Source organism: Equus quagga, unplaced genomic scaffold, assembly GCF_021613505.1.
Source record: "Equus quagga isolate Etosha38 unplaced genomic scaffold, UCLA_HA_Equagga_1.0 HiC_scaffold_467_RagTag, whole genome shotgun sequence".
NCBI classification, from domain to species: domain Eukaryota; kingdom Metazoa; phylum Chordata; class Mammalia; order Perissodactyla; family Equidae; genus Equus; species Equus quagga.
Window position 1 is genome coordinate 1 of NW_025793853.1, and position 14619 is coordinate 14619.

The 14619-nt window shown below is 46.0% G+C and overlaps 1 pseudogene; it reads left to right on the forward strand.

Annotated features, from left to right (window-relative positions):
- The first annotated feature begins 2928 nt into the window (after window positions 1–2928).
- Window positions 2929–11062, forward strand: LOC124232331 (sialic acid-binding Ig-like lectin 12; annotated as a pseudogene).
- The last annotated feature ends 3557 nt before the right edge of the window (window positions 11063–14619 follow it).

Below are 14619 nucleotides of genomic sequence, written 5' to 3' on the forward strand. Positions count from 1 at the left end.
TATCTATTAAATCCATCTGATCAAGTGTTTCTTTTGAGTCTATTTCCCTGTGGACTTTTTGTCTGGATGATCTGTCCACTGAGGTAAGTGGGATGTTGAGATCCCCTACTGTTATGGTGTTGCTGTTACTTTCTCCTTTTAGGTATGTTAATAATTGCTTTATGTACTTTGGTGCTCCTGTGTTAGGTGTATATATATTAATAAGTGTTGTGTCTTCTTGGTGGAATGTCCCTTTTATCATTATATACTGCCCCTCTTTGTCTCTCATTGTTTTGTTTTAACTTTTTTAACTTTTTAAAAGTCTGCTTTGTCTAATAAAAGTATGGCAACAGCTGCTTTATTTTCTTGGTCATTAGCTTGGAGTATCGTGTTCCATCCCTTCACTCTGAGCCTATGTTTGTCTTTGGAGCCGAGCTACATTTCCTGTGGGCAGCATATTGTTGAGTCTTGTTTTTTAATCCATCCAGATACTCTGTGTCTTTTGATTGGAGAATACAATCTATTTCCATTTGGAGTGATGATTGTTATATGAGGGCTTAATGCTGCCTTTTTATCTCTTGTTTTCTGGTTGTTCTATGTTTCCACTGTTTCTCTCCCTTCGTATTTTTGGACTGTCATTTCATTTTGTTGGTTTTCTGAGGGAGATCTCTCAGTTTTCTCTCTTTTTGTGAACTGTGGCTCTGCTCTGATTTTTTGTTTAGTGGTTACCATGAGGATTGTATGACAGATATTGGAGATGAGATAGTCCATTTTCTTATAGCCTCTTATCTCCATTAACCTAAGCAGGTTCCTTTTCTTTCCTCTCCCCTTATGAGCAATTGCTGTTACAAATTATTCTGTTTTTAATTTTGTGAGTTTGTAGCTAATTTGAAGTGTTTATCATTACTTTTGATGCTTTCTTTCCCTTTCTCTTTCAGGTTATAATTGAGTCTTTGCCTCCCTGCTCTAGTAGAGAGCTTCAGGTTTCTGATCATGTCTGTCTATTTATCTCCTTGCTCAGAGCTTTGTAGGCCTTTACCTTTTTGTTGCTGGTGTGAGGGCATCTTGAATTATTTCTTGTAGGGGAGGTCTACTGGTGATGAAATCCCTCAGCTTTTGTTTATCTGAGAAAGTGTTTATTTCTCCATCATATCTGAAAGAAAGTTTCACTGGATAGAGTATTCTTGGTCCAAAGTTTTTGTCTTTCAGTATTTTGAACATATCATTCCGTTCTCTCCTAGCCCATAGAGTTTCTGCTGAGAAATCCACTGAAAGTCTGATAGGGTTTTCTTTGTAGGTTATTTTCTTCTACCTTGCTGCTCCTAATATTTTTTCTTTATCACAAACTTTTGACGTTTTTACTATTATATCCCTTGGAGAAGGTCTTCTATCATTGTTGAAGTTGGGCATTCGATTAGCTTCATTTACCTGTACATCTGAATCCACTTTCGGGTTTGGGAAGTTCTCAGCAATTATTTCTGCGAACAAGCTCTCTGCTCCTTTCTCCCTCGCTTCTCCCTCTGGAATACCTATAATCCTTATGTTGCTTTTCCTAATTGAGTCAGACATTTCTTGAAGAATTTCTTCATTTAAAAAAAAATCTTAGTTCTATCTCCTCCTCCACCTGCAGAATTTCTACATTTTTATCCTCAAGAAGACTAATTCTTTCCTCCATAAGATCAGTTCTATTTCTTAATGATTCTAGATTATTTTTTATTTCATTATTTGTGTTTTTCATATCCAGAATTTCTGCTTGATTTTTTTTTAAAGTTTCAATCTCTTTGGTGCAGAGATTCATTTTATTGGTCAGCTCCTTGAATTGTCTTTCTTGTTTTGCTGTAAGTCATTGAGTTTCCTTATGATGGTTATTTTGAATTCTGTGTCTTTTAGGTTGTAAATTTCTGTCTTCTGGGTTGGTTTCTGGAGAATTGTCATTTTCCTTCTGGTCTGAATTGTTGCTGCAGTTCCTCACAGTGTTTGATGAGTTAATCTTTTTGGGGGGGCATTTGTGGTATTCTTAGGATGCAGATTCCCCCTATTACCGCTAGGGGGAAGCAGGAGCAGCATTTCTGGCCCCATCCCAACTGCTGGCAGCTGTAGGGGTGTTATGGGTGCTTGCCCCAACCTGGGGTGTGTTCAGGCACTTGTGTGGACTGCCCTTGGTGGACGGGGCTTCCTGGCTGGGCTAGGGCCACCCTTTGGGGCCTCAGGGGTACTCTGAGCTCCCCCTCCCCACCAGAAAGTGATCACCAGTGGGCTAAAGCTGCTGCTGCCTATTCCCACAACCTCCCAGGACATGTTCTTTCTTTGGAGGCTCAGCAGCACTATGAGCGCTCATGCGCTGGCCTGGGGAGCGTTTGCCACAGCGTGTAGATTGCTGCAGTCTCTGTTTATGCTTCGCAGTCCCTGGAGCCACTGTGCGTGGTGGGTGGGGTTTCCTTGCTGGGACTCGAGCTGTGGCTGCTCCTTGGCAGCACAGGGACATTGTTAGCTCCTCCTCCCCACCAGGAGAGCCACCACGAGCCCAGGCTAAAGGTTAGCACCGCCTCCTCCCACAGTCGCCCTGGTGCATGTTCCCACTTTCCAGGCACTTGCACCAGGTTGGAAACCACTCAGGTCCATGCACAGGGATACCGGGGGAGAGCAGGGTGTGCTCATCTCTCTCTGCCACTTCCCGGGGGGTCAGTCCATCCACCCTCAGATGTATAGCTGCGTGTGTCTCTCAGGAATCCTGTTGTGCTGTGTGGGCTTCCCCCATGGGTCAGTGAATGTCCGTTTAGTTGTGGTTCAAAAGGGGGAAAGACAAAAGGAACAGCTCACCTTGCCAAGTTGCTCTGTGAATTCTTGATCTCCAGGATTATTAAAATGAAAACAGGCAAAAAAATACCAAAAAAGCAGTTGGAAATATAAAGTATTGATTCTGACCCAGCTCATGTCTTCTGGTGTCAGGATGGGACCACTCCTGGAAAGGATGCCCCAGCGGCTATGAACGTGATCCAGAAACGGAACAGATGTCCCAGGGAAGATCACACCTCCTTGGTGATCCCACGCCTAAAACTGCTCCCTGAGCGTCAGAGATGTACATAATGGGGACACGGGGGCACACTTCTTTCAAATGGTGAGAGGTTATTACCTGAAACATAGTTACTAAAATAAGGAGCTGTTCCTGAATGTGACACATAGCATAAGTCTCAGAAAAGTAGGCTTTTCTCCTCATCCAAGGTCATGCGAGGCATTCAAAGACTCAGAGAGGATCGAGCACAGAGGGTTCCCCCCCCAGACACTGAGATCAGCACTTTTCTCTTCCTTCACCTTAATGCAAACACCTGAGATCCATGTCCTAAGGATGCTGGAATCCAGTTACCCTGGAAATTTTACCTGCACTGCTTTCTATTCTATTGAGTGCCTCAAAAGATTGGATGATACCCATTCTCATTTTGGAGGGAAATCTATTTTACTGAATTCACCAAGTTAAATGTCAAACTTGTCTGGAAACACCCACTAATAATGTTTAATCTGGGCAACTCACAGCCAAGTCAAGTTGACATATAAGATTAACCATCACATCGGCCTTGGAGGCCAATGTTTAGCACACACACACAGACACAGAGCTTGGCATTGGGCATTCTGAGCACTGAGGTGGGCCATTTTCTTCCCTTTGCCCTGGGGAAGATGGGGCTCCTATGGATTGGCAAATGGCCCTAGTTGTCAGGTCAAAGAGATACTGGGACAATGTCTTAGTAGGAGAGAAATACTGGAGATGCTCTTTTCCTGGATCATTTGCATGTTACTGTAAACCTACGTCTGGCCACCGGTGTCCAACAGGGTCGCCGATCCAGGTACAAAGGCTTGACGGTCTTTGCCCCCTGAACTCCAGTCAGTTTCTTTCCCCAACACACTCCTCGCCTCAGAGCAGTTGAACAGCTGTAATGTCACATCGGCAAGGTGAGCCAACAGACGAGCGATGATGTGCAAGGCTGCCATAGCAGCTGTACCTCCACTGATCCTCGGAGCCTGGTGGCTGCTGCTTCAACTGCTCCATTCTCTTGTGGCCAACTGGAACCTGGAAGCTAACAGGGAAGGGGATTCTGGGAAGTGTAGTTCCAGCCTGGCAAAGCCTCCACAGGTTTCTTCACTGAAGGCTTCAAATCACTGTTTAAAAATCATACTTTAAGTACAGTAATTGCTCAGAAGTGTAAATTTCCAACTGGCCCCCCCCCCCCACTAGCTATGATTCCTGTGGCTACTGTTTCAGTTATCTCTTTCTGCACGTCATCAAACCACCCTAAAACTCAGTGGCCCAAGCAATCATTTTATTCTATCTCATGTTTCTGCAAATTGACCGGAGCCCAGCTGGGCAGTTTCACTCCTAGTTTTGCTCTGGGGAGTCAGGTTGGGATGGTGTGGTGACTGGGATTGGATATCTGACCCTTCAGTGTTCCTCTATGTAACATCTCTCTCCATCAGAGTCCCCTAGGTTGCTTACACAGGTGCCCAGGGATCCATGAGGCAGGAGTGGAAGTTACAAGGCCTTCTTAATGTCTGAGCTGGTGAAGCCTCAGAACATCTTGTCCTCCATATTCTTTTGGACAAAGCAGTCATGGACCCAATCCAGGTTCCAAATGAGGAGATTATCATAACAAATTCCATCTTGTAAGGAGAGGAGCCACATGTTTGTACAAAGGAGGGGCAGGATTGCTTGGGATTGTTTTTGGAGACCAGTTCCTACAGCTACTCACCTGCCTGAGTGTTGGCTGCTTCCTCTATCCCATGAGGAAGGTTATCCCTCTTTGTCAGGGATGTTGAGATAATGAAATAGGAACAGATATTTAAAGGGGCCACACAGATCCTTCGCCTTTCCTGCCCTTGGATTGGTGACGACAACTTGGCCTTGTCCATAGGGCATTCCTGAGGGTGAACAGAAGGACATGGGTGAGAAGTAGAGGTGCTTCCCTGGCCTGCCTCCCTCCTTCCAGGCTGACCTGAGCCCTCCTCAGCACCATCTGACATCCTGGCCATCCTATAGCCAGGCATAACGTCCCTATTCTGTGTGATCAGGCCTCTCTACAGGGCTGCGGACATCTCCAAATCACCATTTGTCCCTGAATCAGCACCACGGATAGCACCACTGACCTTTCCTAGGGATCCCAAGGAGCCAGGATAGAGTGAGCACCTCCTATGAGTGGTGGTCAGACCCCTGCTGGGGCAGAGGTGGGGTTGGTCACAAACAGAGCACAGAACCTGGTAGCTGGTGGAGAATCTCCAGCACAGTAGAGGAGTGTGTGGAATTGAGAAGATAACACCTGAGAGTCCAGCAATTCCCCAGGTACCAGGATCGCCTTTGAAATTCACAACCCTTGTGACCGCCTGAGAGTCCCTAACATGTCTACTAGGCTCTTTGCTCCCTGAGACTCCCCTTCCAGCCCAGAAGAGCAGGAGCCCCTCTCAACCCAGGTGTGATTCCCCATCACAGTCACCTACCCTATGCACGGAATTGTCAGGTAACCAATCTCCCAGCCAGACGTTGCTCTCCTCGAAGGCAAGGTCTAGATCTCTCATATTCATCCCTTTACTGGAGACCTGAAGGCACAGTGTACATGATTGTTGAATGAATGAATGAATGAATGAATGAATGAAATTTCCTCTCTCAACTCACGGAGAGAGTTGACAGTCCTCTTCTCTCATTAACATGTGCTTCCTGTCTCCCAGCTCAATGAATCCTGGGCAGACCAAGATTGTTGAAGTGGTTCCCAGCGCAGACAATGGTGCATGAGACGGGGCAACCATGCGATTTGGACAATTCCTTTGCGCACTCTGGACCTCGGTGTCTTCTGCAAATTGGAGAAGTGGAAATACAAGGCCCCCCAGCTCTATTGGCCTATTGGTCATAGTTCCTCTTTTACACACAACTGGTTTCTCTGTGGCTTCCTCATGTCTCTCCTTCCCATTCTTTTGCTTTTCTTTGTAAATTGGGGACCATGGAAAACAGACTAGGCCTGGCCTAGCCCTTCTGACCACAGATGCTGCAGCTGCCCCTGCTGGGAGAGAGAGAGTGCCCAGGACGGGGGGGGGGGGGCGGGTGGGGATGGGGCTTTAGGATGAGATTCCAGCTGAAAATGTAGGAATTGGTGATGGCATGAGAGTACCTATAGATGCTCAAAGCTGGCACTTTCCTTCTCTATGATCACACATTGCTTCTACTCCAGTATTTGGGTGAGTAAAGGCAGCATGCTCAGATGATAAAACCACAGAGAAAAGCAAGGAATCAGTTGGCATTATAGTGAGGCTGGGGCTCCTTGGAGGGAGTGGGGTGTGGGCATAGGGAGGGGGATCAAGGGGGAGGACCTGGGTGTTCCTGACATTCTATTTCTTGGAGGGTGTTCATTTTGTGATAAATCACTGAGATGTTCTTGTGGGGGCACTTCTCTGTATTTGTGTTGTGTTTCCCCCAAAAAGTTTCAAGAAGTTGACATCAGTCTGAGGAGGCACCATCTCCCAGGAGTCCCACCACTTCCTCCCAGCCCTCAGCCACACACTTCAAAATAGCTTTCTGTGAATTCAGGTGCGTGTCTCATCTCTCACGAAATCCTCACCATCCCTCAGGGTGAACAACCAACCTCCAGTCTGGCTTCCTTGCTCAGTGTCTCCTGCACATCCAAATCCTGGGAACGGAGCCCATTTGGGCAAAGGTTTGGAGGCCAGAAGACCTTGCCATGATCTGGAGGAACAAGGAGAATTTGGGGGAGCAGGTGCTACAGCCCTGCTCTTCCTGTCCTTCTGCATCATCATCATCATGTGAGCAGTGACCCTGGGGAGGGAGGGAGAGCCCTGGGGTGGGAAGCACAGGCAGCCACAGATCTCTGAACCCAGAGCTGGAGGGACTGGGTGGGTCAAGAGCCTGAAGCGGGGGCAGGAAGGAGGTCCCTGGCACCTGAGTGAGTCTGTCACAAACCTCTGCCCCACTGTCCAGGATAGGGAGCCTGTGTTCACAACCCTGGGGTCTCTGGGAGAGGACCATCCCCTCCCACCTCAGTGACTCACTCCAGCCCCTTCAGAGAGAACAGAGGAGCGGGTCAGTCTGCCCACTGCACCCTGAGCTGGTTGGACTGAAAGGTTCTCCGATCTCTTCACTCAGAGTGAGGTCCTGCAGGAAGGAAGCAACAAGGTCAGCAGCAGGCTTGGGGGACACAAGCATGGAGGGTGAAAATGCCGTCACAGGGTTAGTCTCTCAGGTGAGTGACTTGGGCGCCTCCCCATCCAGCATCTTACCTGGACACCTCCCCCAGGCTGGCTTTCTGGATTGCCCCACTTAGCATGGCCAAAGTTGTTCTCCTCACCTCCTCCTCCTATTCTTCCCTTCAAGTTGGATCCCCATATTTCTGACAGCATGACGGACCCTCCTCTTTCTTTTGGGCCAGGCGTGGAGGAGTCACCCTCTCTCTATCCTCCCTTTCTTCTGCTATAGCCAAAAATTCACCACATCTTGTCCATTTTTCCTCCTATGAACAGCTAGCATCAGTTTGCCTTTCTCCATCTCAATCTCCATCATTGCCAAGGTTTCAGAATCTCTTTCCTGGACCCCTCATCTCCCTGCCTCTCACCTCCCTTTCCCTACATAGATCAATCATCTAAAAGGCATCATGGTCCAGTTCTTCTGTATTTGAACATCTGTTTGCCCCCACCATCTAGAGCAGTTGCCAGCAAAAGTTTTCTATCAAGAGCCAGATAGTAAATATTTTTGGATTGTGGGCCTTGCAGTCTCTGTTGGAGTCATTCAACTCTGATTTGCAACGTGAAAGCAGCCTTAGACCATATGTAAACGAATGAGCATGTCTGTGTTCTAATAAAACTTTATTTACAAACACAGGCACTGGGCCACATTTCACCCAGGGGCTTTACGTAGTTTACTGAATCCTGACCTAGAAAATGAAGCTCAAACTCCTCATCCTTGAGCCCTGCATCTTCTGGCCTCTCAGCACCTACCTCCCCAGACGGGCCAGGGTTTGGGTGAGGAGAGTGAGGCACTCGCCTCAGATGCAAAACTTAAAATGATGCCCAAAATTTCAGTAAGTGAGATAACACTTTACTGCACTATTTAAAAAAAAATCAAAATGAATGAAAAACATCTATGATAAGGACAATATCAAAAATCTAAATAATGATAACATCAGTAGACTGAAGTTAGTTAACAGTTATTTAAAATCATAACTTGATCAACAGAAATTGTCACACATGGCAGCATTCTCAGCAGAAAATGAGAGAAGCGAAAAAAGGAGATTTTGAAAAGATTGTTTCCACGTTTACTTCCAGAAGAACCAGGAAAGCAAAATTATAATAAATCCTGGTGGGTACACATAAACGCTTAAACTTAAAATGATGTTTGTTTTTTTTTTTTAAAGATTGGCACCTGAGCTAACATCTGTTGCCAATCTTCCTCTTTTTTCTTTTTTTTTCTTCTTCTCCCCAAAGCCCCCAGCGCACAGTTGTATATTCTAGTTATGAGTGCCTCTGGTTGTGCCATGTGGGACGCTACCTCAGCGTGGCTGGACGAGTGGTGCCACATCAGTGCCCAGGATCTGAACTGGTGAAACCCTGGGCTGCTGAAGCAGAGCTTGGGAACTTAACCACTCGGCCACAGTGCCGGCCCCTAAAAGGATGTTTTAATACACACAACTTTCAGGTTTCTAAAAATATTTCAATTATTTAAATTTCTGGGGAAAAAATGACCATTAAAAATACGTGAAAACACATATACAGGGACACACATATTTCCTTCTGCCTCAGGCTCCAATTGATTAGAAGGGCACTCTTACTGATGCTGGGTTATTTCTGTTTTTGATATTTTGTTCTCTGTGGTTTTCCTTTTGCATTCACTTTGATTTAAATATCTTGCATTCAAATGTTATTTATCGCACTTATTGAGTTTTTCTGTGCTCCTTTTAATTTTCCATTTTAGGCGAGTGCCTCACTTGCCTCACCCAGATCCTAGCCCCACTGTCCAGTCCACTTCCTGCCACTCCTCCCGCCTCCCACCCTTTGCTCCATCCACAGTGGGCTTTTCATCGTCATCAACCAGAACAAGCTTACTTGTGCCCCTGGGTCTTTGCGTAGGCTGTTCCTCCCTTCTCTAATGCTCTTCCCTCCCAATTTGGTTGGAGAGCAACCACCAATGGGGCTGCCAGCGAGGTTGGTGGACTTTGAAAAGTGTGATACTTGTAGTAAAATAAGGAAGGGCCTTCGTTTAGAGAAGCCACGCACCTGGGTCATCTGCTGCTGCAGAGTCCAGAGAGGTGAGGACTGAAGATGGCCATTTGGATTTCACTAGCAGAGGTCACTGGTGTGCTGGATAATAGCAGTGTGGGGAAGTGGTTGTGTGTGTGTGTGTGTGTGTGTGTGTGTGTGTGTGAATTTTAATTTCAACAATCAAGAGAGACTCGGAGGAGCACAAACATTAACAATTCTGCTGAAGCGTTCTCTTTTCAAGGGGAGCAGCAGAAAAGGATGCTCTCCAGGCAGCACCTGTCACTCTCCCCTGTGTGAGTCTGTATTAGCTTCTTGTTGCTGTTGTAATGAATTACCTCCAATTTTATGGCTTCCAGAAACATAAGTTTATTATCTTACAGTTCTGGAGGTCACAAGTCCGAAATGGGCTTCACTGGGCTGAAATGAAGGCGTTGGCAGGCAGGGCTGAGTTCCTTCTGGAGGCTCCAGGGGAAAATGCATTTTCTTGCCTTTTCCAGCCTCTAGAGGGCGCCTGCTTTCCTTGGTTCATGGCTCCTTCCTGCATCTTCAAGGCCAGAAGCATAGTATCTTCAAATCTCTGTCTGCCTCCTTCTTTCACTGGTCAAGCTCCTTATGATTACATGGGGCCCACCCAAACAATCCGGGAGAATCTCTCTGTCTCAGTATTCTTAATTTAACTCCATCTGCAAAGTCTCTTTTGCCATGTAAGGTAACACAGTCACAGATTCCAGGGGACTAGGATGAGGACGTCTTTGGAGGGCTGTTATTCTGCCTACCACAGGGACATAGTTTCTTTGACTTACTTGTCCTCCCATCAAACTATGAGCTTTCCAAGGGCAGGTGCCATGCCTGAATCAAGGCCCCATAATCCTCTCTCACCCAGTGCCTGTCTATCATATCATAATTCACAATTAGATATTTATTTGTTTAACTCATTTTTTTTTTTTTGCCTCCCTTTAATAAAGAGTAAGCTGCAAGAGGTCAGGGTCTGCGTTGGCTGTGTCCATCACCGTATATCCAGCACCCAGCTCAGGTCCTCACACACAGGGGGCCTCAGGCTTTGGGATCAGAAAGAACTGGATTGGACCCTGGTTTCATCAGGAACTCTGAGCGTGGTGCTTATTTGGTTCAACCTTAGTTTTCATATCTATAAAATGGAGGCAATAATAATATCTTTCTTATGAGGTTGTTGTGGGAAGTTCATGAGAGTATCAAGCACCAGATAAGGTGCTCGCTAAGTATTAAATATTCAAGGAAAGCATGAATGAAGGAGATCTCAACAAACGTGTGTGTGGGGTGAATTGGTGTGGGAATTCATAGGCTTCCCTCCTGGACACTCTCTGCCTTATCCTGTGCCTGCTCTTCCGCTCTGACTCCCTTCTCTCTCCCTCCACTCAGGGTCCCCTGATTGAAGGCTGGGAAGGCAGCCTCCCAGACCACCTTCCCACAGAGGTGGCTTCCCCCTGCTCAGGAGAGGAAGAGGAGCTCTATTATGCAAACCTCAGCTTTTCTGGGATGAAGCCTCGGGACCCGCAGGAACAGGAGGCCGCTGGTAGTGAGTACTCAGAGATCAAGATCCACAAGTGAGCGACTGCAGAGACACGGCCCTGGCTTGAGGGGTCACGGCCCCTGTGGGGCAAAGAACAAGTCAGGAGCTGATTCCTGTAGTGTTAGACTCCCTCTAAATAGTGTGAAGAACCCAGGGTTTGGAACCAAAGAGTTTTGAGTTTGAATCCAAACTCTACCCCTTTACTAAGTATGTGACGGACCAACTGCTACCTCTCTGTGCCTCAGTTTCTCCGTGAGAACATGGATGAGAAGCCCTACTTGCAAGTTCATGGTGAGAATTCCAGGAGTCAAATCCTATCAGAGCACCTGTCACAAAATGTGTGTTGAGCACATGCTGGATCCTTGTGCTTTGAATAGAGGGTCACATTGGGAAATTCTCTTGATCTGGAGGGCACCAGCACCAGACTTCAGACCTTTAATGCTGTGGCCTCTCCTCCTGGCATGTCCTCCCGCTGGACCTTCTCTGCCTCTGTCTTTGAAAGTCGAGCTCTACAGGTGGACTTCTGGATTGAGATAGGAAAGTTAAGCAGCAGCTCATGATCCTCCCCTATAGAGACAAACCAAACAAATGAGAAAGGTTCCCAAATGATCACACGACCATCTGATGGATGAAACTACATGACCCCCAAAGTTCACCTACAGCACCCAAACGAGGAAAGGAATATATCACAGCAGTTACTTCATAAAGTAGCCTTGATGGAGAGAAATCAAAGGATTGGATGAGGCACTAAGATTCCCTCCAAATGGACCCCAGGCCATTTATAACAGCACCAAAAAAAAATAAAGTAGCAAGAAGCAAATTTTTTATGTAAACATGCAATACTTCCACACTGAAAAGTACAGAGTATTGCTGAGAGAAATTAAAGAAGATCCAAATGAGCGAAGGAATCTACCATGTTCATGGATGGGAAGACACAATATTGTTAAGATGTTGATTTTCTCTGTATTGATTTAAAGTTGTCCCAGTCAACAGACATATATATGTGTGTGTGTGTGTGTTTGTGTGTGTGTGTGTATACGCATACATAAGTTGACAAGTTAATCTAAAATTTATATGGAAATATAAAGACCTAGAATAGTGAAACAGTCTTGAAAAAGAAAAACACAGTTGGAGAAATAAGACTTTACTGTAACGATAGACCAATCAGTAGAGTGTGGTGTGGACAGAATGGAGTCCATAAATAGACCCACACATTATACACTGAACAACACCCAGTCTGTTCCATTGGGAAAGGAAGGACTTCTCAACAAATGTGATAGAACCAGTGGGTCAAGTTTTGGAAAAAAGGAACCTTATAAATGATGTAATTGCTTATATACTTGAAATCATGCAGTATGTACTCACGTGGATTTTTTTCACTCAGTATTGAGTTATTTGCAATTCACCCATGTTTTGTGCATGTCAGTATCTTGTTCCTTTGTTGCTGAGCAGGATTCCATTGTATCACACATTGTTTACCCATTTTTATGTTGATGCACATTTGGTTGGCTTCCAGTTTTTGGTGATTACGAATAAAGCTGTTGTGAACATATTTGTACAAGACTGTGTCCAGGTGTGTTTTCATTTCTCTCAAGTGTTGGAGGGCAGAGCCGAGATGGAGATGACGCTGTCAGAGTCACATATTGAGAGCACGAGGGTCTCTGGGTCTCCCATGGAGACCAGCATCCAGCAGGCAGCTGGAGAGATGGATGGTCTGGAGCTCAGAAGGAAGGTAGGACTGGAGATGGACAGTGGGAACATCCTAATAACGAATACCTGTTGTTGCAGGTTGAACTGTGTCTCCCGAAAAGGTGTATTTAAGTTCTCACCCCTGGTACCTGTGAATGTGATTTTATTTGGAGGTGGGTCTTTGCAGATGTGACCAAGTTAATCTGAGGTCAGACTTGATTGGGTGGCACTCTAAATCCAATGACTGCTCTCCTAATACAAAGAGGGAAATTTTGACACAAACACATGTAGGGAAGAAGGCCGTGTGACAATGGAGGCAGAGATTAGAGTGTTGTGATGCCGGAAGGCAAGAAATGCCAAGGATTGCTCTTAACCGCCAGAAGTAGAAGAGGCGAGGAAGGATTCTTCTCTAGAGCCTTCTGTGGGACCGTGGCCCTGCTGAAACCTTGATTTTGATCTTCTAGCCTCTCAACTGTGAGAGAATAAATTCCTGCTGTTTTAATCCACCCGGTTTGTGGCAATTCGTCACAGCAGCCACAGGGAACTAACACATTTGCTCAGCACCTACTGTACATCAGTTTCTCACCTGTCCTGTCTCATTCAATCCTCACAGTGATTGTGAGAGGGTCAGCCCTGTCCCCATGTCACAGAGGAGGCTTGGGTGAGCAGCCCAAAGCCACATAGGCCAGCAAGTGGAGGGACCAGGTTGAATTCACGTAGATGATCCCAGTGGCACAAGAGGATCTTAATCAGCGGGCCCTGGAGGTCTGCCTTGTACCCAGGGCATTGTCCTAACTGATTTCTGAACATTCAAAGAGTCAAGCAGTTCCCAAGTGCCCTGATGACCACAGCTGCCAGGCTGGCCGTCCACATTTCCATAGACGCGACCGTGAAGAGTATCTCTCTCTCTTTATCTCACTCTTCTCTTTCTTTCTCCCTCATGCTCTCATTCTTTCCTCTCTTTTTTTCTTTCCTTCTTTCTTTTCTCCCTCTGTTCCTGCCTGGGTACTGTTTTCTCACTGCCCATCCCAAAGGGCAAGTCTGTGATACTGGGTGAAGGTATTTTTGTCTATTTTGTTCACCAAGAACAATGCTTGACACAACATAAGCTCCCAATAAATATTTTAGATATTAAAAGATGCGATGCTTTTCCTTGCAAAATCTCTTTCTCCAGCCCAGGTCTTTTTTCTGACTCCAGCACTTTCCTAACTGTCCTGATGTTGTCTATAATGGCACCTTCAGTGTTCCCCATCCTGCTGGGTGATGAGCCCATGGGGACAAGGATTCGGTCTGTTTTGACTCCCAGAGCAGTTCAGAAAATTTTGTTGATAGGATAAGTCCCAGATAATCCTCTGAGTCAGGTTGATAGGTCCCCAGGAGGCAAAGATGAGCAAATTCAGAGTCTACCATTTTCACAGACAGCTGTAAGTGAGTCTTCTCTTTGTCCTGGAGGGAGACATTATCTCATATCTTAAGGTTGTCCCCTGCAAACACAGCCATGAGAACTTGGCCACGTAAGGAGCAGTCAGAGCATCATGTTATGGGCAGACCCAGCAAGACTTGTAGGAGTACGAGGGGCTCAGGAGACTGTCTTTCCCCAAAGGTGGTTTTGCTCTTCTTTAATGATGTGAAGACCTCAGAATCTTCTCATAAAATTCCCCTTTGCTGGGATCAACTATGGTTCCTGTCGCTTGTGATCAACATGTTACTACATAAGCCTGGGACGTTTGACTGGTTCCCCATCAGAAAATCAGGAGGATGTAGTGAAAAGAGAAACCACAACACTGACATTTCACAACTTTGTTTCCTCTTTTCATGCTTTGTTTGAGGAAGTTGAAAAAGGAGATTACTGAAAGGAAGTGACATTATGGGAAAAGAAACTCCCTTTTTGGTCATAAATCCATTGCACTTCCTTCCTTCTAACAGCAACCAGACTTTGGTTACTTCCCCCAACTCCTCCATGTGCCTCAAAGGATGTGGACTCCAGAGTGCGAGATTCTTGTGTGAGCTCCATCAGCTTAAGATGTTCAGGTGGGAAAAAGCTGGGCAATGATGTAGAGAAAACGAGTGAGTGGGTGACTGAAAAGTTCTAACCAAGAGCGTGAGTTCTACCGATCTTTCTTCTAGAAAGTTTATTCCAGTTGCCAAATTAGAAAGAA